This window comes from Aphelocoma coerulescens, chromosome 2 (assembly GCF_041296385.1).
Source record: "Aphelocoma coerulescens isolate FSJ_1873_10779 chromosome 2, UR_Acoe_1.0, whole genome shotgun sequence".
NCBI classification, from domain to species: domain Eukaryota; kingdom Metazoa; phylum Chordata; class Aves; order Passeriformes; family Corvidae; genus Aphelocoma; species Aphelocoma coerulescens.
In genome coordinates this window covers 93,974,554-94,000,523 of record NC_091015.1, presented here as the reverse complement: position 1 = coordinate 94,000,523, position 25,970 = coordinate 93,974,554, and the positions used below count along the sequence as shown (strand labels likewise).

The window sequence follows — 25,970 nt, the reverse complement described above, 5'->3', positions numbered from 1 at the left end:
ATACAGTGGCTGAACAAAATGACTTCCTGTTTTCCTGCCATTCCTCTGTTGAAAAGGAATTGTCAAGGAATGCAAGGTTATGGGAGATGCATGTGCTGTGTGGGTGTGAGCATTAGGAATTATGAGTGGGTAAGCACTGGGATACAAGTACTCTAGTTTGGTAGTGAGATTTCCATCCTTTGAAATTGTAAAAGCCTGGCTGGACAAGGCCCCAGGTAACCCATTCCAATTTCAGTCAGTCTTGCTGGACCGCTTGACCTCTGTAAGAGTTTCCTCATTAAATTTTTCTATGATACCACAAAAAAGAGAACTTTTTTTTTTAAATTTTACTTTATCTCTGCTGGGTTTATGAAGTTTTTAATGGGGACATAAGTCAGGTAGGTATTGTTTGGTGTTTTTGCTTTGTTCTGCACTTGGTAAAATACATCTGCAAATTCTAGGACCAATAGAATGAAATAGGTAAGAACCTAATGATCTCTGAAGTTGATAATCCCTGGAAATGAGTAGTCCCCAATCATAAATTACTGATCAAGAAATACAATTTTTGTATCTTCTCTATATGATGAGGATTACTGGTAACAATGTTTTCTGAGTTCAGCCAACTTGCATTTGCAATGGTAACACAATGAAGAGGTGTAGGAGTAGTGTCTTGTGTAGGACATCAGCAAAATACTCCAAATTGCCAGTTACCCTTTTTTTCCCAGTGAGTTGCATAGATTCATCATGGGAACTTGATAATTAAAATTTGCTTGTTTGCCTTTATTCTCCAATACAGGAGTAGATAGATTACTTACACTTATATCCCCTGAGAAGTTGTAAAACAGTATTGATGGAGCTGAAAGCATCATGAAAAGGCTTTGTTAGAGATAAAATTTGGAAGCTGCTATTAGCCTAAGTTTTACTTAAATAACTCAAGAGTGTATCTGTCTAGATCAGAGTTGTTCCTTACGATGCAGCATAGAAATCTGAGACTGAAGAATGTTTATCAAGAGTGGATATGTAGAAAAGAAAATTTCCACCGAGAAAAAGGAAGCAGAATCCAAGACCTTAATGACCTGAACTTGAAATATAAAATAACCATTCCAGCAGAATGGGAATTGTGACATGCCAAGCTGCAGATCTATTAATAAGGGCCTAATCATCCCCTACTACTATTACTGCTACTACTAGTAGTATGATATATGGAGCACAGCTCCAGGATCCCTAACATACTAATAAGTCCAAGACATGCCAAAAGTCCTTCTCTGGAAAACTCATACCAGTATTTCATTTTTATTTCTGTCAGACAACAGAATAGGGCCAATTAGAAACAGAAGCAAATTTTAACACTAACTTACCAAATGTTTTTAATGCCTAACCCAGTATTGCTGCTATTAACACCTATATATTTAAATTGTTGGTAAAGCCTGTGGTGTGGTTCAGTGCTGGGTGGTGACTGAGCCAGGGTGTTCTGAACCAGAATGGCATCAATAGATGGCGCTGAGTGCAAATTTTTGGGCCACAGTGGTGCAGTTAGTTGAAGATTAACTTTGGAAACAGATTATTTTATCTGTGTTTGCTAATGATTGTGACACAAGAACTGCCACACATGGGTTGAGTGTCCTGATGTGACAAATATGGGAAACGTGGCCTGTACACAGTGTTGGAGTTTTGTAGTACTGAGTAAATGGATACGGGATGAACTGTGAAGAATAGTGCTGGAAAATGAGAATTTATAGCTTCTTCCAGACAGTAAAAGCTGATGGGTTAGAAATAATAAAGAGGAGAGACACCTGGGCATATTTGTTAACAGTATGATTAAATTCACCAGCTTGTCTCACAGAGCTGATAAGTGAACCAAACAGATGAAATGTTTCCATTAGCATTAGTGATTTCCTTTTATTACAAGTCCAGAGTTTTACTGGTTAAATTACCTGTGGCTTTTCTCACTTCAGGGAGGAAAAAAGAAATAGACAAAAAAGAAAATAAGCATAATCCTCTTTCTTTATTCAGTGATGGCAGCAGCTACAGACACAGGTTTAAAGCATTTTCTGACACCTGAGAATCTACTTCATCTGGAGATTCATCAAAGCACAAGCTAGCTTTTATGATGGCATGTCAAAATGCTGTGAAGTACTAGGGATGACAGATACCATCACCCAGCTTTTTGCACCCATTTGCACTGTTCTTGTATTGACAAACTTTTGATCTTTGGCTTTGATGTAGGAGTGACTTGCCTCCTGGGGATGCTGAACATGCTAGCTGGCTGTCACTTCAGATCTCCAGGTGACAAGTAGAAGATCTGACTGGATGTAATCTATCTAGGGAATGTGGCATGCCTGAGGTAGTCAGCCTTCCTTTCTCAATTTTGCTGGAGAAACACTTGTGGTTTATTCTGAGTTTCCTGTTGGATGCTTTTGTGGTATCTGGAATAAAAAGGAATGCAGTGTTTCAGACCACTCCAATAACCCTGACCACTTCAGTGGATAAAATTGGATGTGAATTTCATGACACAATTTGACCTAGCCTGGCATCCTAGCTTGGTCCCTGATGGCTCTTGCTTCCCATTCCTGTTCATTGGCCTACTGGCACAGATAGGTCTGAGCTCAAAAGTCAGGGAGCAGAGGGGTAGGGGACATCTGACATTTTGATTTTCTCTAATTGGAAGACTTGGAAATGCCTGGGCCGACCCTAAGATTCAGGATGCTGCCTGGAGTATCCGAGGGTGTAAACAGTCACGGCAGCCAAACATTAAAGACAGAAGAGGTTTATAAAGACTTCTTAAAATGACTCACCTGTTCATCCACCTCACAGCTTCCTTCTCCTTTTCCCTACAGCCTTTATGTTCTGAAGGAACTAAAAACCTGTGCTTTCTGGCTCTGGTGAACTCGTGAGAGGAGAGAGGACCATTGAGGGAGGAGAGGCAGGGAGGCAACTGATTGTGAGGACTGTAATACTCTGAGCATAAATCCTATTTAAATTACCAAGGCAAAATGCACTATTCATTATACATTTAAATTTCAGAGACCCTTTTGATGCGGGAGGTAGAAAGAGTCTCAGCAGGATCTTTCTAAAGATGTTTTATGAAAAGGATTGTGGTGAACATGAATTAATTTTCCAGCATTGTTTGAGCAGACTGCTGTCAGTAGTTACTTCACAATTAGCTTGTCCTTGTGTCTTTCTAGGTGAGTATTGAACCTGGAGAAAAAAAGCTTTTTTTCCTGTGCATTTTGCAGAGGTTTGGTTGCTTTATTACTATTATTTTATGTTTAAGTGAAAGTCCTTGTGGAGTCCTGGAACTGAATGTTGCTCACCTAGCAATAAGAATTTAAATTGACTCGAGTATAGGATTTATTTTTTTTAAAAATGTATCTTCTTAGAGAGTATTACAAGATTTTGCTGTTGTTAATCAGGAAAATGCAATTTGTTAAATTCAATTTGCTCCAGCGACAGGGAGGGTGCGCTCTTGCATCACTCTTACTTCCCAATGCAACAGCAACTGCTCGACCGTCTCTGGTTTGGAGGTGGTGCTACCGTGATGGGAAAACCTTTCCTGAGGCACAGGGTAGCTTTAGAGGTAATTTCCTTTTGTTTCATACGGATAAGACTCAGAACACTTTATTTATAATCGGTAATGGATGACTGAGCAAGGTAGTTGTTTTTATAGCTATCAAAATTGTACTTGGGAAGCCCACGTTTGATTTGCGCTGTGCAGCTGCGCCAATTGAAAAATGTTTAATCCTTCCAGATGTTAAATTGTTGTTTCCTTCTTAGGGATCTCTCAGTCCCTTAACTACGCACATCTAGCTCAGGTGCATGAGCTCCTAACTGTTTTAGCATGCAGAAGAGTTTTTTTTTTCTCCTAACTACTCTTGGAAATGGAACTGGGACATTGACAGGTTTTCTCCAGCTAGCCTGAAATGGCTGTTTCAGGTTGTTTCTTTTTTTCCCTCTCCCTTCAACTTTAAGATGTCAGCTGAAAATAGAATATACTCAGCATGGATATAAAAGACACTCTTGAAAACAGCTCCAGGCATCATCCAGTTTGGGGATTGTTTGATTTGTGTTCAGATAACACAGTTCCTTGTGTTATCCAGCTTTAATTCAATGGTCAATTCACCATTAATACTGTTTCTTAAAGGCTAGAGTTGTTAGAGCCAAATCTTTATTCAGTTAGGCAGTATCAGCAATCACCATGGCAAATGAGCTTGTGCTCACTAACTGTGCATGAAAAAGAACAAATAGGAATAAGACTTCTAACACAGAGCAAAGATGTGCAACCCAGAACTTTATTCTTCTGTGCAGTTCAGGCTGAATGCAGGGAGTGTGTGTTACCATCAGTTTAAGAGTGAAATTTGTGCTTTTAAAGAAGAATTGGAATTTCAAGTGAAACAGGTTGCATCAGTAGGCATTGAACTTAAATGGGCTCTTACATTTGGTTAAAGAACTTCTAAACACAGCTGTGTTTGTTCACAAGGTTGTCCTTTCTTGCAGATTAGGATTACAGTTATTTCAATCAAGGTTTGGGTGTTCATTTTATTATTAGGGTTCCCTACCCCAAAAGCTTCCACCCCACCTCTCCTTGGAAGTTTTTAAAGATAAGAGTACTGATACCTGTTTCTCATCCTGTACCATTTGCTGGGGTATTGCCTCCATTTAGACTCACATTCAGAATGAGCATCTAAGACTTTCATTTTCTTTTGTTCATGTTAACACTGTTAACTGTTCATGTTAACTGAGGAATGGGAGGGGGGTTTGCAGAGCTTGGCTCTCACTGTCAGAAGCAAGCATTTGTTTTGCTATAGCAGAAGGACTTGATCTTTCCTAGAGCCTGTTTCTCTCTCCAGCTACTTCATATGCTGTATAATGAGTAGCCCTTTAGAAAAAATCGTGGTTTGTCTGTCCTGTATATCAAACCTTCTGTATTTTACCACACTTTTGTAAGAGCTGAATGTTCATAAAATACTTTAGCTTTCTGGTTTGGTTACTGTATTTCTTACTTTGAATTCAACATCTATTTTAAAAGATGCAGAGCAGATGCCTTTTTTTTTTTTTTTCCTCACATAATTTACTTTTACATTGTTCTCAGTTATTACATGCATGCTTCAATTCAGGTGAATTTAAGAATCTAAGACATTTATTCAAATATGGTCAGATTTGGAGATGCTGAAAGTGATACCCTGTTTAGTTTCTATGCAAACTGTATAGTTTCCACATAAGACTACATAGGATACACAGATAGGACTTTTCACCTATGACAAAAGATAAATGAACATGGATTTTACAAAGGTCTAAACTATAAGGTGAGGGAATAGTTGCCAGTCTCTTCTGGCAACAGTTGAACATCATCAAATAAATCACGTAGGTGCAGGTTGAAAAGGAGCAAAGGGAACAACAATATTTGTAACTCCTGGTTTAGTTGCAGAATTTCTTCCTGAAAGATTTTTGTGTGAAAAACCTTGAGTTTGAAGACCAGTTGGACAAATCCCAAGCAAACAAACCCATTCAGGGCTATTAAATGTGAGATATGCCTCTGGATGCAGCAACCAGAGCTGCAAAGCAGTTGGTTTGGAAAAGGAGCTGTGTGGTGCAGATGGAAGCATCTCTTTTCACCCCCTCCAGAGGCGGGTGACAGAGCTTTAGCTGGCTTCAGGTTGAGGTAAACTGTCTCCAGATAAACTTGAACTGAAAGTAGTTTGTATGGAGAAGGAAAGGGAAAGAAGAGAAAAGGAGTTTCTACAATGAAATGGATCTGGGAAAAAGCATAATAAGATTAAATTAAAGAAAATTGCATGAAAGGAGTCTGGTGATACTGACTTCTACTGCACAGGAGAGTGGAGAGCAGTAAAGGGCTTTAGAGAGAAGAGAAAATGAAGAATAAGCTAATTGCACAGAGGTGCTGGAGAGGGGAACTGGAGGCAGGGGAGATAAGTGGAACTTGTGGCAGGTGAGGAAAAAGTACAAGAATAAAAAGAGAGATAATTGGCAGCTGTTTATGGGGCTTAAATGCTTTGTTTGTCCACTGTGCCCCAGCTGCCCCCCTAGCAGGAAATGCAGTGTGGTTCTACAGCCTCCAGTTACTGTTTCCTCTGCCATCTGTCTCTTTGGTTCGTCTCTGTTGCCACCACTCTCTTGGGTGGCCAAAGCTTTTTGTAGCTCTGCCCCTGGCCACCTGTGGGATTCACGCCAGCAGTCTGGGGTGAATATTAGTAAGGAGTATGCACGTATATATATGAAAACAAGCTCTCTTTAGTGTGTAGAAGCCTCTTTTCTATGAGTCTGTACCTTATTATTTCAATGTACCACTGACTATTTTAATTATACCAAATTTTGGAGTATTGTCTACTGGCTCTGCCCTCTGGCTGTTTGTTTGGATTTCATAGAGGTTTGGGCAGCCTGAGAGCTGCTGTGTGGTAATCCCTTGGTCATACTTTTAGAGAGTTTTTTGATTTTAAGACTAAATATGTCCTCTCTTTCTATGTGTTTAGTCAATACTACACAATGTTTACTAGAGGTATGCAGCAATACTCTTAATCCTTGTGCTTAACAATATCTAACACTAAACCAGTTCCCTTCCAATCTTTTCACATGCAGGGAATGACTCCATTTTTACTCCATAACTACTCTGTCTATACAAGGAGTTTGGGGGATGAAATCTAGGTGACTAATCACTTCATTAGAAAAAACATTTAGTATACCCCTGTATGGAAAGAAGGATTATATCAGCTAGACTATTTAATGCACCAGGGTAATTATTTTCTCCTTAGCTGCAACCCAGTATTTTTTTTTTTTTTTGTGGGAGTGCCTCCTCTGATGGTGCATGTCAGAATGCCACTGTCGATTTAAATGATTTACAGCAGCTAAGAAAAGGCTCTCAAAAATTTGAATGCAGGATATAATGTTTGTAAAATGTCTTGAGAAGTGTAAAATACTGAAATAATTAGTAAGTCCTTATAAAAATCGGAAAGGGTGATAGTAAGATTTAAATGCCAGCATCTTGTCAGTGGTTGATAAGTGGAGTGTGTGTGGAAGCTGAATTCTGCACTTTCCCTTCCCAAGTAGGCTGCTGTTATCCCATGTGGCTGCTCACACTCCTGTGAATTTGAGTAACACGATCACCTTCTTGATATTCACCCCTTTTGAGCCTGTCTGAAGCTGGCCAACAGAACGAAGTCTTCCAGTAGAAGATATGTAGATGGGAAAACTAGAAACTGGAATTGCATAAGCTTAGATTTCTTAGGAAACTCCCCTAAAATTACGGCCTTTTAGACCTAATCATGGATCTTGCATCCCACTGAACTGCAGTTTTTCTTGTGTGACAGATACCAAGATTTGGAAGCAGAGAACAATCTGATTAAATTTGTCTCCTTTGTTGCCACAGGTACATTCAATGTATTCTTAAAATATAAATCCTGCTGCTAATTAAGTTGTTCTCTACTTGATATGATATTCTTAAAAAAATATAGCTCACCTCAGGGAGTCCCAGAAAGTAAAATGTCCATACACAGGATTGTAATTTACCAGGAATAACTACTGTGTATCCTTTCACTGGAAACAATGGAAGCTATTTTCATTTTCTCATAAATTCTTTTCAGTTTGCAGAAGTTACTTTTATTCTCAAAAGCTGGAAAACAATCATAATTCTGACAAAGTCACATATTGATAATTTGAGTTGAACAATGGAGAATAAAATTGTTCAAGCTGATCTCTGCTCCGTGCTCCATTTTAACTGCATAGAGGCGAACAGTGATTAAATATAACATTTTGCAGAAGCAACATGCTCAAAGGGTGATGGCAAATACAAATCTTACATAATGAGTTGGAATTAATTTTGTATCTGAGGAAAACAAAACCCAATAGAAGCATTTTTTTTATGAGCAGCAGAACGAATCCATTCCAGTCTGTCTGTATTGTTTCTGGCTCCTACCCTCTATTCCAGTGCCTCGTTCATCTGCTGTGCTATCTCCACTGAGCAGAGGCCTGTAACTAACCTGGAGCTTTCCTGCTGACCATGGGCATATGGAGGGCACACTCTCTGAATTAGTACAGCAGTTTGGTGTCAGGACTCTCAGGTACTTGTGCTTCCCTTTCATCCACCTATGGATTTTCAGGGAAGCTGTAGAAAGTGAGTTCCCTCAGGGCTTGTGCAGCATGTGTGCTGCAAGGAGCAGCTGAGGAAGGGGGCAGACTCAGCACTGAGGAGAGGAGGGTTCAGGGGGACCTGGTGGATTTCCAGAGCCCACAAGGAGATTATTGAAAAGGTGGAACTGGGGCTTTTCATGATGTTGCCTGGTGGGATGATAGCTGCCAACAAGTATAAATTGAAACATGGGAGACTCTGACAGCATGTAAGGAGAGACTTCTTAACCATCACAACAGTCAAACAGTGGACCAGGGTGCCCACAGAGGTTGTGCAGCCTCCATTATCAGAAGTTCTCAAGACCTGGTTGAAGAAAAACCTTGGGGAGTGTTTTGCTGATCCTGTGTTGATCAGAGGTTGCATAAGATGACCTTCAGAGGCTGAAGTCCCTCCCAGTCTGTGTTATTCTATGACCCTATTTTTCGGTCCAATGTGGTTGACCTTGTGAGATAGCTGCACGGAATATATAGGGAATTACATAAACAGGAGACTGTTTTTCCTCTTAAAAAGGCCTCTTCAATTTTGCCTATGATAAAAATAGATATACATTTTGTTTTTCTTCTTCACGGCAAGCTCATAATATTTGGAGGGGAAGCCCTTCCTTCACCACATCCTACACCCTTAGCAGGTCAAGGAAGGTGAGGAAAACTTTCCTGTTAAAACAGGGCTGTGCAGGGTGAACTGAAGAAAGCTGTTTTTTATGCTTTGGTATTTCAGTTTTGCTTCCAAGGAATTTCAGTGGATGTAAGCATCTCTGTTCCCACCTACTTAACAGTTCAAATATTTATTTATATAATTTGTCTTTAAACCAATAGCTGTTTAACCATAGTAGGAAAAAGAAACTGAAGTTTAATCCTCTTACAATAATTCCTTCTCTTAGTAGGAGTGTTTACTGCTTTCTAGACTGACACCTTACAGAGCCTTTTTACTTCTACAGCTAGTCTTGCAAGTGTGTCCCAAATAATAAAATGAAGGAGCCAACTTAGCTAATTAGGAATATTCCCCATATTTCTTGTGTATTTGCTTCATTTAAATATGGAAAGAGCCCTCAGAGGCTGACTGTGGATTTCTCTTTGAGGTTAGCTTTTTCCAATATGAACCTGCTACACCTGCCTTGAGCATTCTTGGGGTGTGGTGAGTGCTGTCCTTTTTTATATCCTGATGTGGTTATTCTGGATGCAAAACAGTTGATGGGACCTTTTTTTAAAAAATGGAAGACTTTGTGAAGACTGCTTGTTACATCTGTGGTATGATTGAAATTCTTCTTTTGCGTCAACAACTGGTAGAATTATTTTCCCTTCAGCCATGATATGAGGTCAAGAGTTTAAACAGGTTCAGAACTGTCTCTCCACTATTGATAACAATTGAGAGAAAAACAGCCAAACAAGAAAAGATATTAGTTTGGAGACTATGTGGGCATCAGAGGAGTTTCAGGGAAAAAGAGTTGGGGGAGATAATCAGCCAGCTACATTTTCAGGGTTTAGGCTAAACAAAAGGTTTTCTTGTTACAAATGGAAATTTAATGTTTTAAGTTTGACTAAGCTGAGAAAGTATGCTGAAAGACCAGCTTTAACTGCTCATGGTATATTTAAATAGCCAGAATATTTACAGAAGATACTGAATAGTTGAAAAATACCCTTTCTGAAAGGAACAATAATTGAAAAGAAAGAAGCTAATTAAATATTATCAGTACCATTCAGGATTTAATTTAAAGGCTAATAGGAAAGGAGAAAAAAGAAGGCTGTTATAAGGATTTCAAGAAATATTAGCAAGGAGTTTTTATTTTTTTCCCCTATTTGCCTATTAGTTTTTAGGTTGCTGTGTTTAATAAACTGTTACTACTCATACCTTTAACCGAGAATTTAATCATATTAGACATGTATTTTCCTTGAAAGGACATAGTTTTCACTAATCCCAGAAAGAGATGTCATATGTAACAGCAACTGGATGCCACAGGGCACTGTGTTTTCCAGCATATGCTGGAGCTAGAGGCTGCCCTGCAAACATCAGAGGACTGTGCTCAGGTGCAGCTCCAGAGGAGGCTGCCACTCTCCAGGTCTGGAGCTGCAGGGAGTGCCGGAGCTGCTAGTTGAGCCTGGAGCAAGGGGAGGTGGTGTCCGTACCTCCAGGAGCTGAGTGCTGGTTCAAGAGGTGTCATCAAGTTAAGGAGCTGCAGAAAGCTGGTTGCACATGGCACATCATTAGGGATGAGGAAACACTGATTGGCTGGAGCCAGACAGGACCCAGTCACTGCAGAAACGAGAGCCTGGACTCTTGTCTGTGCACAGGGACAGCCAGACCCCGCGCTCATCAGGGTAGCAAATGGACACTCCCATGATCATGGAGGCTGGAGGCCTGTGGCTTCAGCAGCAGGAGGGCAGCTCCTTCTCCAGCTGCAGATGTGCACCAGTGGAATGGGTTCAGTGCCCTGGTAGCAGGCGAGGGGCTGCACACCAGGGAGCGGAACTGGCCAGGCCTGATCCGTGCGACAGCACCAAGGGGCAGCAGTGCATGGCAATAGCAGGAGACCTCGCCCTGCAGGAAATAGGAGCCCCCACTTGCAGCCTGCCTTGCTGAATGGGGAGGTTTGCTGCTTGCTGGGGGCTTGAATTCAGCATGTCACAGAAAGACCCAAGCTGTTCCCATCCAGCTAATTTTCCCTGTGGGCTTCAGTAATATTGCTGGGGAAACCTTGAGTGTATCAAGAGCGATTGCACATCCCTGGTTTTCAGCATCAGGTACATGGAGACCCAGGTGGTTTTCTCTTCAATCCAGCTATGATAGGGAAGGGCTTGAGGAATGTTTGGATGGATCCTACATTTCTTCTTGTGCTTCATGAGAAGTTCCTGTCAACCTGCTTCTCTAGCCCATCGATAGCCCCTTGGATGACAACCTGGACACTCTGGCATATCAGCCACCTCTCCCAGCCTTGAGTTATCTGCAAGCTTGCTGAGGGAGCACTCTGCCCTGCCATCCAGATCGTTAATTTTTCAATCTCCTGACATTATGCTCACCCATTCCCTGTTCCTCTGGATCCTGCTGTCTGTGGTTTTATCCTGGTGATGATGCTGGGTGCTACAAGGAGTTGTCAGCACCTAGTGTTCTTTGCCAGGAGGAATATGATGTTCCCATTGATAATTTTTTCTTCCTTCTTCTAGGAACTACTTGGGGTCAGTTCTCTTTGCTCTCCAACACACTTTTACACCTTTTCTCTTTCTTCATGTGTCTCCAGCTCAAGTGTTACATCAACATTTGCTGTATCTTTTGTCTTTTATGTATTACTGTTAATAAATGTATTATTGTTCTACTATCTTACGAGGCCTGTATTTCTCCATACTTCATCATTATGTTAGAGGTGTAAATATCACATTCTGCATAGACTAACTTACTACTACTGCTAGCTATATAAAGCTGTGGTTGTACAATACAAAGATAAAAGAAAGTAAAACTAAATTTGCCATGGACACATGGTAATCAGGTAAACTAATTTAGAACAACCAAGTAAAGCAAACTCACAGGCAGATCAGGAAAACTGTGCCAGAACACATTGGAGAAACTTAAGGTCTGGTGCCTTTTAAACTCATTACAAAGCTTGTGGCCTGTCAGTGGCAATGGCAAAACTGTATAACAAGTTACATGGTCAAACTATTAATAATATTATTCCAGATTTTCTAGCTTTGTATCAGTAAGGTGAGATTTTGCTCGGTGTCTTCAGACCTGTTGTTCCTCCCACATGAATTATGCATAAGAAACAAGATTTCCTATGTATAGTAACTTGTTGGCTTCTAACATCATCACATTTGGATGCTGCACTACTTCTGTCATAATGAACTAGCCTGTTCAGTTTCATGGCCATGATGTCAGGCTCCAGGAAAAGCCTATTATATAGCATTAGATTTTACAATGCAAATTATGTCAGAGTCATTTGTTCTCATGCATAATAGTTCTTGAGTTGTAGCAGTACTTTCTGTACTTGGACTGTATAAACACCCTGAAGTGCTTTTCATTCAGCCTCTTCTTTACTATAGGCTGGAGAACATCTCACCTCTCTATATCTAGAGAAGCTTTTTGCATTACTACTTTTGAGGTCAATGTTTCATAGTGTTCTTAGTGTCAGAAAAATGATCTGTGCTATCTCTCTTGTGTCATTTTGCCCTTGTTACACATCAGGTTAAGACAAGGGCAGGTGAGCTACCTAGTGTTTGCATTTTTCAGATTATCTGTACATTCTAGTCACTGTATATTTACACTTTGTCTTGTCTAAGGGAAGAACCATTCCTGTGGGAATTCTTCGATAGGCTTTGAGTGTTTCAATATCTTGTCAGTCAATTAACATTCATTAAAGACATAGCCTTCGGGAGAGTCTGCTGGGAAAGCTCTGGTACTGCCTGCTGCATCTACTTGTGGGCCTGAATAGAAATCTGTCACTTAAGAGCAAGGATGAGGCTGGATAGGAATAGAAAATTATCTCTAGAGGTTGTTTAAGATGCAGTTTTAATATGAATTTAGATGCAGATATCTATAAATAGAATAAAACTTTAAATATTAAGGTAGTTAAACATGTTTTAAAATGCAAATGGAAGACTCTATTTTCTGAGAGTTTTCTTTAGCTTGGCTCTTTCATTTCCCGCTTCACAAAGTCCATTATCATGAGTTTAAATTATTTCATTTTCAACTTCAAAGTAATTTACAGATAGGGAAATGTCCCTGAAATGTTCTTATGGTCGTACCCAAACTGAGATTGCCTCTGTTCAATGGAACTTGTGAGCAGCCCCTGGGTGGCCATACCGGTCCAGATACATCACAAGCATGAACTTACTAAGACTCATTTTCAAAGTGTTTGAGGTTTTTGATCCTGCTCTTATAAGAATCTGTTTTCAGAACATGATTGCATCAATAGTGCAGATATCCTACTCTTATTACAAATGGGTATTTATTCACAGCTCATTAAGAGTCATTTGTTCTCACGCATAATAGTTCATTTCCTTCCCTGATGTTAACCATCTGCCACATAGGTGTATACATGCTAGAATAACTTTTTGCCTTTTAGAGGAGCATTGCTTGGAACCCAACAGCAAATACTTTCTCACAGTGTCTCTTAAAACAGCCCCCCACACCTTTCATCTCTCAGGCAGGTCTTCTCCACGTGCCTTTTAGGATCTTTCCTGAGCATAGGTCATTGGTCCTGGATACACAATTGAGAGCAGTTTTCCATCTACTGGGAATACCTCTGCTGGCCGATTTTATGGTTTTATTCTTGGTTGTTTTGAGGTTTTATAAGCACTGTATCATACTTTATTTATTTATTTATGTGGGTGTACCTGAGCAACATGTCTCAGTGCCATGTGTAGAAAGAAATTCCAGCATGAGGCTGGCTCTCTGCTTATAAAACCAGAACAGCTGTGCCTGTGCTGTGATATGCAAAGCTTTGCACTGATCAAGTTCAAAGCAAGGCTTTACCCATTGCTTCTTCACAGTGTTGGTACTGACAACAAAGTTCTTCCAAAATCATCTCCTGTCTTTCATAAAAGTGAGAGGAAGTGAAATGAAAAGTCTTACATAAAGCATTTTGCCAGCAAAAGCTCTCTCTTGCAACAATATGTTGCAAGAGAGAGGAAATTCTGCATCTGAGATGATTCTTTATGATGATATTTCCTTGTTCAAATATTCTGAGTTCTATTTTAAGTCTTGCTTGAAAAGTTTCTGTACAGTTTGTCAGTTTTATGCATTTACTTTGCCAATATGCATTGCTATACTCTAGGATAACAATGTGAAATGTAGTTTGCAAAATGCTAGTTAGGAGAAAATTCTCCTAACTAGCATTAAAATGAAATTAAAGTCTAGGCCTCTCAATTCTTATGTAGGAGAAAAAAATCATGTGACTTGAACTGCACTGTTAAATCAGTTTCTTTCAAGTCATTTATTTTTTCCAACAAATATTATTTTATTATAAAATATGTGAGGACCTGGGAAATTTCCCTGCCCAAATGTCTCTTTTCTGGGTGTTTTATCATATCCATCACAGTGGTACCTGTGGCTGCCCTGCATTCCAAAATCCATGACCTTAGTAAGCACATGGATTTCAAAGGGTAACAACAGAAATTAACCTCTTGGGTAATATCTGAAAAGCAGCTGTCTGGTTGTAGATTTTCTTTCTGCATTGTCACGTGTAAAATTCATATGATACTTGGATACTTGACAGTGCCTGTAAGGGGTGAAAGTTAGGTATGAAAGAGTATGGAAGTTCCAGACAGAGAATTTTTTAAATTATTTTTTTTAAATGAATAATTTAAAAGAAATATGTAAATACTTAATAGTCATTACTTATTAATCAATAACTACTGAGTCAATTAATAAGAAAAAATTCAATATTATTCAATACTAGAATATTAAAAGAAATTCTTAAAATGCACATCATGTTTATCTACATACAGTTATAGTTTTAGATGTATGCATGCATGCATACATACATACTTGTATGCATAGTTATTCTCATATCATGTGGCAGTGATCCTTTGTCAGAGGCTGGCTTCTGCCAAAATGATCTGGATCAATTCCCAATGAATCTCCCTGTATGAATGACCGGCCTCATTCCTGTAGGGGGGCACTTAGACCCGTGCCCCAGTGAGTGCCCTGCAGATTTTGCACACTATTTTTTCACTGGTCTGCAGTGCTTGTTGTGCTCAGCATTCCTGTACCTCACTTTGCAGCAGCCAGCAGCTCATTACTGTGTTTGTTGCTGATATCAGCTGCTGCTGCTGCTGGCATTCCTTAACTGCTGTGTTTGCTCCTGTGCTTGAGTAGGCTTCTCCCTACATGGCGCAAGCCTCGTCAGCAGGGTCATCCATCCCGGGGCACCTGCTCCCTCAGGGCTTCCAGTGTATGGGCAAATTAGTAGAACAGATCAGTGTCTTTGGACAAAGTCCCTTGCCAGAGCTTTAGAGGACGCTAGGTAGCTGTGGCATAGGACAGCAGCTCCATTCACCAGTCCGTAACTGGTCACAAAGGTAACAGAGAGTGCATGATTGATTGGGTCTGGCTAAAGAGAGATCACTGACCTGCCTGTGAGTGCTGCTCACCAGGAAAGGAGATGCACCATGGGTTAAGAAAATTGCAGGTAGCGCACAGTTACTCATAGCAGTAAGGTTTAGAGCAGGCTGGGAAGAGCTGAAGGACATTTCCAAACCACTCAGTCTTGTAATAAGCTTACCCAGATGTAATTCAGCAGAGGCAAGGGCGAAGCAATGGGCTTCAGAGGAAGATAGATGTGTCAATTGTAAATCTGGCAGGCTCAGAGCTGATCTGCACAACACAGAGGCAAGATGGTGGGGTTATGCTAAATGATTCCATTAAGACATTGGATCAGCACCCAGTAATGGTCCAAATAGAAACCAAATGGGAATTTTTTAGGAAAACAATTATGACATTCTTCCATTGTATAATTCTATTCACCTGCCATGTAACTTTGCAGCCTAGCAAAGACAGGGGGGATATAATACGGGGCTACAAATCTGTTCACTGATCTATGACACAAAACCTAGAGGTTTAAACTTCCAAAGCTAGCAGAAAACAGTTCAAGAGCAACAAAAGCCTGTTGAAAGAGTGTTGGAAAGGACCATTCCTACCATTCTCTGCCCTGCCTGCGCAGAGAAGACCATTGGGTTGGACCTTTTCTTCACTGATATGGTGGCCAGACACTGGAACAAGTTGCCCAGTAGAGTGGAGGAATCAATATCACTGAAAGCATTTAAAGGACAAGCAGATGTGGCACTTAGGGACATGTTTTAGAGGTGGACTTGGTAATGCTGGGCTAATGGTCGGATTTGATGATGTTAGAGGTCTTTTCCCTCCATAATGATTCTGTGTTTCTATGACTTTGAAGCAGAGGCTTTATCTTCCCGTGTCTCTGCTGTGTCCTGCTTAACCTGCCCTTGGTGTCACTTGGGGCCTCTTGGTGACATGATCTGGGTAACAAACACCATGCATAAATGCAAACACCAGCAGCAGAGAGGCTGCAGCAATGGTTTGTGTGTGCATCAGTGTTTTTGGCAATCTGTTTCTGGAATAAGGTATTACCAACTCTTTGTCTATTTAGAAATGATCGGTTTGACAAATGGTGGCTATAAAATGAAACTCTTAAATTGCTGACCTTAGGAAGCCTGAGGAGGAGGTAGCTTTAGAAACTATGAAGACTGAAGACATCTTAAAATAGACACAAATCATATTTGCCATCATGAAGATTATCCATCAAAAAACAAAATAGAAATAAACTATTTTTCCTCCTAAAATTCAATACATACAGAGAATTTGCAGTTATATTTAGGAAAATAAGAAAGGAAATTATAACATCATGAATATATGTCTATGGATTTTATGTCAAATGACTGCAAATCTGGTAAAAATACCTCTACTGAATTGGAACCAGATCCCAGAGTAAACTTGAAGTTTTATATGAATGTAAAGTAGACACAAACTTGTGCATTTATAACAGTTCAGGAGAAACCACAACTGAGGATTTTGAATTTAGAATATGTTTTCATTTACTATTCAATTTTCTGTTTTGTGTATCTCCCAAATAATTTACTAAAGCTGGTAGATCTTATTAAACCATGATTTTATGCAATTGCTCTGGTCCAACTGTTAAGCTCACAAACAGAAAATGCTCAGAAGTTGACTTTGCCCATCTTTCTTTATTATTTATCCACAAGGGACAAATTATTCCCTAGGTCTGATCAAAAGCTGTGGTTCATTTTGAGGACAATATTTAACAGTGTCTACTCTGACCACTCTCCCTAAATTTCCTGAGGGATTCCAAATGTATGCTATTAGTTCTGAAGATGACATAAATGTAAGAAATTATATATAATAAGATGGCAGTAAAGTAAGATTTTAATGGACAGCTGAGAGATTGCACATTTAAATTCAGGTGGAGATGAAAAACTGTATAGTAATAAACATTTAAAATAGCAGGGTATCATTCAATCTTAAAACAAAATGTTCTGCTTCTTATTAAGGACCACAGCAAGCTTTTGGGTTTGCTCTGCAGTGAGGAAAGATGGCAGAAACACAAAAAAGAATTACTGATTTACTTCAGTCACTCTCCAGTGCACATGCCAGGCACCCACATATCTACAAATCATTTTCCAGCTTCCATGACTGCAGGTGTCATTTGTCACGACAAGCTACAGATTAATAGTGACCAGAGCTAAGCTTGTCTAATTCCATGCTGTATTTTGTTCCTTGCATACATTCTGACAAAAAGCTTTGTACAAACTGAGAATATACTCAACTGGCAACCTGTAAAACCTTGAGACTCAGCAATTTATCCAGGGATTTACTAGTTATGCATCCTGAAGAACATCTTTTCCAACAAACCAGAACTCAGTAATGAGGCATTTTTGAGTGTGTAGTGGTTTGGTCTAAAATACTCATTACTGTTTATCTTCTGTGAGATAAGAATTAGGAGAAATGCAAAGCAGGCACCAACTTGAATGAATATAAAGAAGTTTATTAACAGACCTAAAAGAAGAAAAGAAAAAAATTATACCACCTTTAGAACTCTCCTCCTCCCCCCACCTTCCTCCCGTCTCCCACTGACAATGTAAAGACAACCCTTAAGATGTTCAGTCTGTTTACCACTTCCATAATAACCTGGTTCAGTCCATTTAGAAAGAGAAGTCTCTTTTTGCTCATGCTATGAAAACAGTATCACACCGAGACAGCCACCCACTTCCAAATATTGTTCAGTCCATTTAGGAAGAGGAGTCTCTCTGCTTGCGATGTGAGTCCCTTCCCCCGACTTGCAGCTTTTCCCGCAACTGCTTTCGAGGGTCCACTCTTGAAGTTTTTCGGGGTACAATTTTAAGGTTGAGCTGTTCAGAAAAAAACAGAGGCCCTTCTCCTTCCCTGGGAGCAAAGGGTCATCTTCATCTTTGAGACTATCACTGGAAGCATCTCTAGGAATTGAGGTTTTTCTCCTTTCCTCTTTGGAGCAAAAGTCCTCATCTGGTTCATCTGGTTCATCTCTCTCTGTCCAAACCTCTCATGAAATTACAGCTGCGTCAGCATCTGCCTATCTCAGCGCAGGTGCTTCTGCTTATGAGTTGAACACTCCACCCCCCATATCTTCATGAAATTACAACAGGATACTCTGATATATCATAGCTTCACAACAGACTTTCAGCTTTAAGCATCTCCTCTCTCTCTTCCCTCAGGTTTTCAGCTCTTCACAGCAATAAAAGGGTTAATCTCACCTCGGCCTTACAGCTGGAATGTGGCTTATCGCAGTTGGTCACCTGACCTCTGCCGGACAGAGGTGCCGCTTTGCTGAATCTCGGCCGCAGTGGAGGGGGGGGGTTCCGAGCCGCTCCGGCTGCCCACGGCAAGGCAGTGGGGGGGGGGGGGTTCCATGGCTGGAACAGGCCCATGGCTCCAGGCTGGCCGTGGCCCGGCCCGGCCTGGCCCAAGCAGGGCCTGGCCGGGCCTGCTGGCCCCTGCACGGGGCCTGCAGCCACCTGTGCCAGCGCCGGAAACGAGAGAGAGCTTGGGGGGGGAGTTTGTCTATTCTTAAGTGTGGATCACAGAGGCGGTCACAACTTTAAGTGGCTTAAAGAATTGTCCATATTCAAACTGGCCAGCTGATAGGTTCTATCAGGTCCCAGAGGAAGCTGTAAGCACCCCTTAGCAAGGATATCCCTTCCGGGACTATGCTTGCTAACCTATGACATTCTCCACCCCTCGCCTCTGTGAAGACACATTTAAGAGTTATTATCAAAATTGCATTCAACTTCTGCCATATTCCACCCCTAGGTAGTTCAGTACAATTACAATATAAGTTTCTCACTATCATGCTACTTAACTTATGACCTAATACTTGCTTTGCCCAGTATTCCTCCTAATTAAGCTTTATCTCACAGATCTCATCAACTGCCCGCATTCTCCACCATTTTGTCGCGGGTTGGGTTTGTAACCGGGCGGAAACACCAATTTAGTGTAGTGGTTTGGTCTAAAATACTCATTACTGTTTATCTTCTGTGAGATAAGAATTAGGAGAAATGCAAAGCAGGCACCAACTTGAATGAATATAAAGAAGTTTATTAACAGACCTAAAAGAAGAAAAGAAAAAAATTATACCACCTTTAGAACTCTCCTCCTCCCCCCACCTTCCTCCCGTCTCCCACTGACAATGTAAAGACAACCCTTAAGATGTTCAGTCTGTTTACCACTTCCATAATAACCTGGTTCAGTCCATTTAGAAAGAGAAGTCTCTTTTTGCTCATGCTATGAAAACAGTATCACACCGAGACAGCCACCCACTTCCAAATATTGTTCAGTCCATTTAGGAAGAGGAGTCTCTCTGCTTGCGATGTGAGTCCCTTCCCCCGACTTGCAGCTTTTCCCGCAACTGCTTTCGAGGGTCCACTCTTGAAGTTTTTCGGGGTACAATTTTAAGGTTGAGCTGTTCAGAAAAAAACAGAGGCCCTTCTCCTTCCCTGGGAGCAAAGGGTCATCTTCATCTTTGAGACTATCACTGGAAGCATCTCTAGGAATTGAGGTTTTTCTCCTTTCCTCTTTGGAGCAAAAGTCCTCATCTGGTTCATCTGGTTCATCTCTCTCTGTCCAAACCTCTCATGAAATTACAGCTGCGTCAGCATCTGCCTATCTCAGCGCAGGTGCTTCTGCTTATGAGTTGAACACTCCACCCCCCATATCTTCATGAAATTACAACAGGATACTCTGATATATCATAGCTTCACAACAGACTTTCAGCTTTAAGCATCTCCTCTCTCTCTTCCCTCAGGTTTTCAGCTCTTCACAGCAATAAAAGGGTTAATCTCACCTCGGCCTTACAGCTGGAATGTGGCTTATCGCAGTTGGTCACCTGACCTCTGCTGGACAGAGGTGCCGCTTTGCTGAATCTCGGCCGCAGTGGAGGGGGGGGGTTCCGAGCCGCTCCGGCTGCCCACGGCAAGGCAGTGGGGGGGGGGGGTTCCATGGCTGGAACAGGCCCATGGCTCCAGGCTGGCCGTGGCCCGGCCCGGCCTGGCCCAAGCAGGGCCTGGCCGGGCCTGCTGGCCCCTGCACGGGGCCTGCAGCCACCTGTGCCAGCGCCGGAAACGAGAGAGAGCTTGGGGGGGGAGTTTGTCTATTCTTAAGTGTGGATCACAGAGGCGGTCACAACTTTAAGTGGCTTAAAGAATTGTCCATATTCAAACTGGCCAGCTGATAGGTTCTATCAGGTCCCAGAGGAAGCTGTAAGCACCCCTTAGCAAGGATATCCCTTCCGGGACTATGCTTGCTAACCTATGACAGAGTGTTAATCATTGTGTCCTACTGCTGAATTCCAGATTTATTGCACACAAAAGAAGTCAAGAATTGCCAAAGTCAAACATGACATATTTTTAACATTGCGGTCACTTCCTATGAAGGTTTTTGCCCTCAAGAAACAGCTACAGTGATCACAACCTTCTCCTTAGGGGAGGGGGGAAAGAAAACCTGCAAATGAACTCTAATGAGCTAAAAAGGGGTAAAAATCTAGTGGCATCCAGCTGGTACAAGTAGCAAGAAAAGCTGAGTTCAATTATTGAGGAGTTATTCTCCTTAAAAATAAATGGCAAGAAAAACTGCAAACCAGAGGAACTGAATTCCATCGTGACAATCCCATCCTGACTAACATCCCTTGTACAGTTTCACAGCTGCTGTGCATAACCAGTGCTTGGATCAGGATCGTATCTGCTGTGGGTTACAGTGGATTCACTGGTACTGTAAACAGTGACTGGGGAGAAGGCAAGGGGAAGTGATATTTACCCCACCCAGAAAGGAGGGAGAACTCTCTTCTCTTAACTGGAGGGAATAAGGGAGTCATTATGACTCCCAAAATCCAGCCAAACACTTGTGAATTTGAAGATCTAGGACTTTGAATCTCAAGTCTCTGGTTGCCTAAGTAGCATTCAGAGCTTTGCATGGAAAAAATCATCATCAGGTACAGGAAGGCTTAAAGCAGATGAAAAATTTATTATGCATTCTGTGTTTTGATGTATAGATTTTGCACTAATGTCTTGGGTTTCAAGCTTTATATTGCAGTTCCTTGTTCCTTCTATTGATGTCTGGGTGATATCACCTGGAAATCTTCCCTTGTCCTTTGTAGAAAGAGTGCAGCAGGTCTAAGGCTTAAGCATCACAGGCAGGCCCATAGAATTTGGGATGGTGGAGTCTGGTATTAGAAGGCAAGTCAATATAGGCAGAAGAAAAAATAAAAGGGATCAAACCACAAATCAGTGGCGTGTTCAAGCTCAGGTGGCTCTTTGCATACAGTTTCTGTAGTGAAAGTCTAGATAGCATTACATATAGCCTTACTGCTTGTGGCCTTTGATGTTGTCTAGAAGATCTGTGCATGGCTGGGTTGACTGGAACCAGCCTTTGGGGCAAGAATTAACTTTGTCAGTCCAGATTCTCAGGTGCCTTTGCTTCTCTGTCATCACCTTTTCATGGAGAAAGATTAGGAAGAGAGTTTATTTGATTAATGTGTCAGCTAGAGTGTGCTAGAAAAGGAAAAACAGAGGTATAAAAGGATAAAAATCACCAAATTTACTGGACAAAGAGAGTGTATTCTAAAGGCAATCATATGTTGTGGTGATTTTGGATATAGGCAGGTAGGAAAACTGAAGAACCAAATAAGCCATAAAAAATATTTTTTGCAAGCATCACCCAGGGCTTGTGAATTTTTCAAAGTACACATCTATAGAAGAAAGAAATTAGGATAATAAAGATGAAAAATGTGAACAGACATGAATACCTGATGGAAGTATTCACAGTATATTGGCAGTGAAGAACTAGTAGAGAAATCATTCAGTGGAGTTCAATGTTCTGGTTTGGAAAAAGTAAACATTTTTTGCCTGAAATTGGGATTGCTTGACAGAACATAATTAATTGAAAATGTAGATGATAATAATTAGGACAAAAACTTATTTCCTTGCTGATTTTTGTATACTTCATTCTGCAAAAATTTCTGTGAAAAAAGGAAAATATACTTGGATTTTTAAACTACTGAATAAAAAATTGCCTTTACATCATGCAGTCAATTTTGATAGACTATTTGTATCATTCACACATTGGTGTATTGCTCCTGCACTTGTTAGTACCTCTTGAATGGATATTCCCTACCTATTTCATTTAATTTGTCAGTAGCAATAAATCACAGTGGGTTTGTTTGTGTGTCCCTGAAGTAAGACAAATAACTTTGCCTTACTGCACTTAGCCCCAGGCTTCCTTGTGGGTGATATGTATGCCTGGAAATTTAAGTCAGAAGCAATACTTGTTTTATCATTATCCAGTTGCTGTCTGTACAGCCCTAGAGAATGGAAAATTAATACTTCAATTTTCAAGTATTTGGGACTGAGCTGCAAAAAATCACCTCCAACTTCCAGTCTGGAACCTCCCTGAAAAGATTTCACAAATGAGTAGATAAGACCTCTTCTAAAAAGGAACACGCTTGAAGTATGAGGGAAATAGAGCCACTTACGAATAGCTCTCAGCATCTAAAGAGCCATGGTCAAAATTCATTGCATTTAAACAAGCTAATTTTGTGGTAACCCTGTCATCATCCAAGCCTTCTGTCTGTATTGAGGGCAGAACTGAGTAGTTTTGAAGATGATTTTAAATAGCTCACTTGCTAAAATATGCATGTGTAAGAGACCTCAACATAGCCAAAAATTTGTGTAGAATAGTTTTGTCTGAAAATGTTACCTAAGCCTGAAGAGGAAACAGTGCTCTTGTTGCTACAGGAAGATCAGATATTTTGGATGTTCAAGACCCTGAGAGCACCAGTAGGGTTTAATGGCCCCTGCCAGCCTCACCCAGGGGCTCCACTCACGTGTTTGACCAGGGCACCCAGGCCCTCAATTAAGCTGAAGCTTGGGTCCTCCGTTCTTGCCTGAGCTATGTCATGGACATAATGGTCTCCAGCTCCTCCTCAGAACAGACCCTGGACATATGCATCAGGTAACATTATTTCCACTCCTGCCTGTGGTCCTGCCAGTCCTAAGTGGACCCCCAAACCTGACTGATGGCTTTCCTTTTCCTGGGGCTGCTCACAGAGCCCATCACCAGCATCCTGCCCTGTCCACTGTGTGCAGGTCCTGTGGGACTGTGCCTTATTGGTGAGGACACTGCCTGGGCTGTGGTTGCCGTCACATTCTGGTTTGTTCCCTCTCTCTGAGCAGTCCCACTCATGCTGCTACCCAGCACTGCTTTGGGAAACCAAAGTAAAAATCATTCTTTGCCTACCTTCATAAAGCCCTCTTGTTTTCCAGGACAAAGCTCCTGTCTCACAGACTCATGGCATGATGTCAAGAGGAGGATGGGACATGATGCTCTGGGATGCAGTGTTTTGAGCATTTTCTCTAACAGACATTTAATTGTGCTGACTCTAATGTGGTCACAGATGTATACAGCAGTCAATCCTGATGTACCTCATTAAGTGTTTATTTAGTTGTCAATTCATATGGAACCATGTTCTCTGCCCCTCCCTGGAGGCAGCTGACTACATTTAAATGCACTTTGGAACAGAGTGGGGCACTGCTCCTTATACACCCTACATCCATGAGATTTCAGAGACCTGCTCACTGCCTTCTTCACACAGCCAGAACTAGCAGGGCCCTCTGGGACATGCCAGCTTTTGGTTTGCACCTCTGGCAAAGCAAGCACTTGGAACAGGGTGCTCTGTCACTGATAGACACTGCTCTGGCTCTGGAGGATAAAGAAGGGGTACAGCACTCCATCCTCTCTGCCTCTCTGAATGCTACCTGAAACCTAACACTACTCTGATGGTTTGCTTTAAGATTGTTTCTTTATGACTCTGTAGGGGATAAATGGATACCCATACAGACAGAGATGATCATGCTACAGGTTTGTCAAGAAGGTCCCCTTTAGCTTGAAACCTCTTTTAAAGAATAAGAAAGATAAAAGCAGGGTTGATAGTAATTTTCCAGGATAGAGAAGTATCAGCAGTGGCTACCCAGGGGTTGTTACTAAACCAAGATCTGAAATTTGTCCATCACCTTCATCACTGACTTAGAAATGGCAGTGCACAGTGAAAGTTTGCAAGTGATGCAGTTTGGTATTCAAAGACTGTTTAAATTGCAAGGAACTCCAAGGCAACTTCACAAAACAGAGTGAGTGAATATCCGTGCCACTTTGACTGGGAAATGTGGAGAGGAAAGGGGGTCATGGACAAACCTCCCTAGGTGATGTGGAATTCCATGAACAGCACCAGTCTGTGGTTGTCCCTGGTGACTTTGAATCTGCAGAGGATGAACCTTGGTGCAAAGCAGGCCAGTCCCTACAGTTGCACAAGACAGTACCCAGTGAGCAGTGAGTGTAGGGCTTTGGGATGTGAAGTCCCCTGCTTCAAGATACAACCACTGGTGGCTAATTTGGGACAATCACGAGCAACCCAAACACTTAGATCAGTCTCTGAACTTCTGAAGAGGTTAGCATTATTCAAAAACTCAGAGTGAAATCTTGTGGATTTCTTTCTCTAAATAGGTTATAAACATATTGAATAGATTAAGTCCATCTACTGATTCCTTCTGGGAATATAAATATAATTTTGGGAGGACAAACACTCAGGCTATGACTATACTAAGGAGTTAAACTGTGACTAAAATATACCCAGACATCGTTTGGCCCAGGAAATGTACCTAGCTCCCAGGATTAATGACATCATGCCATCTTGGCAAAAATCCCTCTGCTTCAGTCATCCATCTCTTTCCCATTAGGTCTTGTGCTCCTATGAAGATCTGCATGTCATGAAAAAAACACCCTTTGCATTGTGTTGTGAAAACCCTATTCTCAGAGGTTGGGTTTTTTTAAGCCTTTGACAAGAGAAACAACTTAGAGCTATGTGGGATCCTAGAGAAGTGAAGATCCTTGTTTTGAGGACCCTGTGTGGGAAGGTGGACCAGGAGTGTGTGTATATGGGGGAGTGAAGGTGTGTGTAGCATCAAATGAATCTTCCCAAGCATATGTGAAGTGGCAGTATGAAGTCTAGAGATAGAGATTATCAGTGATTTTCCACCTGCTATTGCATCCCTAACCTTCATTGGGGTACAGGCCAGAAGAGAGCTCCAGTGAGCATTAAATGGGGTTCCTACACTTGCTTTAGGGGTAGAACATGGAGCCTTTTTAACACCAGATGCTTGGTCACAGGGGACAACATATGCAGAAACTTGGGACCTGCTTTTGTGGGTGGTGGAGAGCTACCATCTCCTCAAATGACAGTCTCCCATGGCAACCACAGCAGTCATAGCAGCAGCTGTGGGGATTATGGATAAACCAAAACCAGCTACCACACAGATTAGAGCACAGCCTCCTGAGAAATGATAATGCAGCATCTGTTAAGATGCTCAGATGCTTGTCTTCCTAACCAGACTGACATGGCTGTCCATGCCCAGGGACTCCTTTCCTGCTGGAGCCCACAGGACACCGCTAAACCACCAAAACTGGAGCTTTGTATCTTGGCCACACAGCAAAGGTTCACCTCTGCACTCCTGGAAGCAACTTTTGTGGCTAGTCTCCAGAGCTACTTCCACCCAGTGGGGGAACTACCATAGCAAATACCCTCCCTCTCCTTCTCCTCACATCCATAGAGGACCAGCTTGCAGATTTGGCACAGTCCCAAGGCAGCCTTGGGAAGCATCTTCAGCTGTTTTTGCCTACTTTTTCCTTATTCTGGTTCTTCAAACCCCTGCTGCCCTCCAGCACCCTTGCTCTACTTTTCAGCCAGCCCTCTCTGGGCTCCAAAACTTCTCCTCTCATGTGCTGTGTGAGGAAGTTTGCATCAGAAGTGTGA

General features: G+C 41.5%; 1 long non-coding RNA gene across 1 annotated transcript; it reads right to left on the bottom strand.

Moving 5' to 3' along the window:
• Positions 1 to 17,606: 17,606 nt before the first annotated feature.
• Positions 17,607 to 20,404, bottom strand: LOC138104844 (uncharacterized). Its single transcript, XR_011148307.1, has 2 exons — positions 18,373 to 20,404; positions 17,607 to 17,638 (listed from the first exon to the last, which is right to left on the bottom strand). It is a non-coding gene; the product is annotated as an uncharacterized lncRNA (long non-coding RNA).
• Positions 20,405 to 25,970: the final 5,566 nt, after the last annotated feature.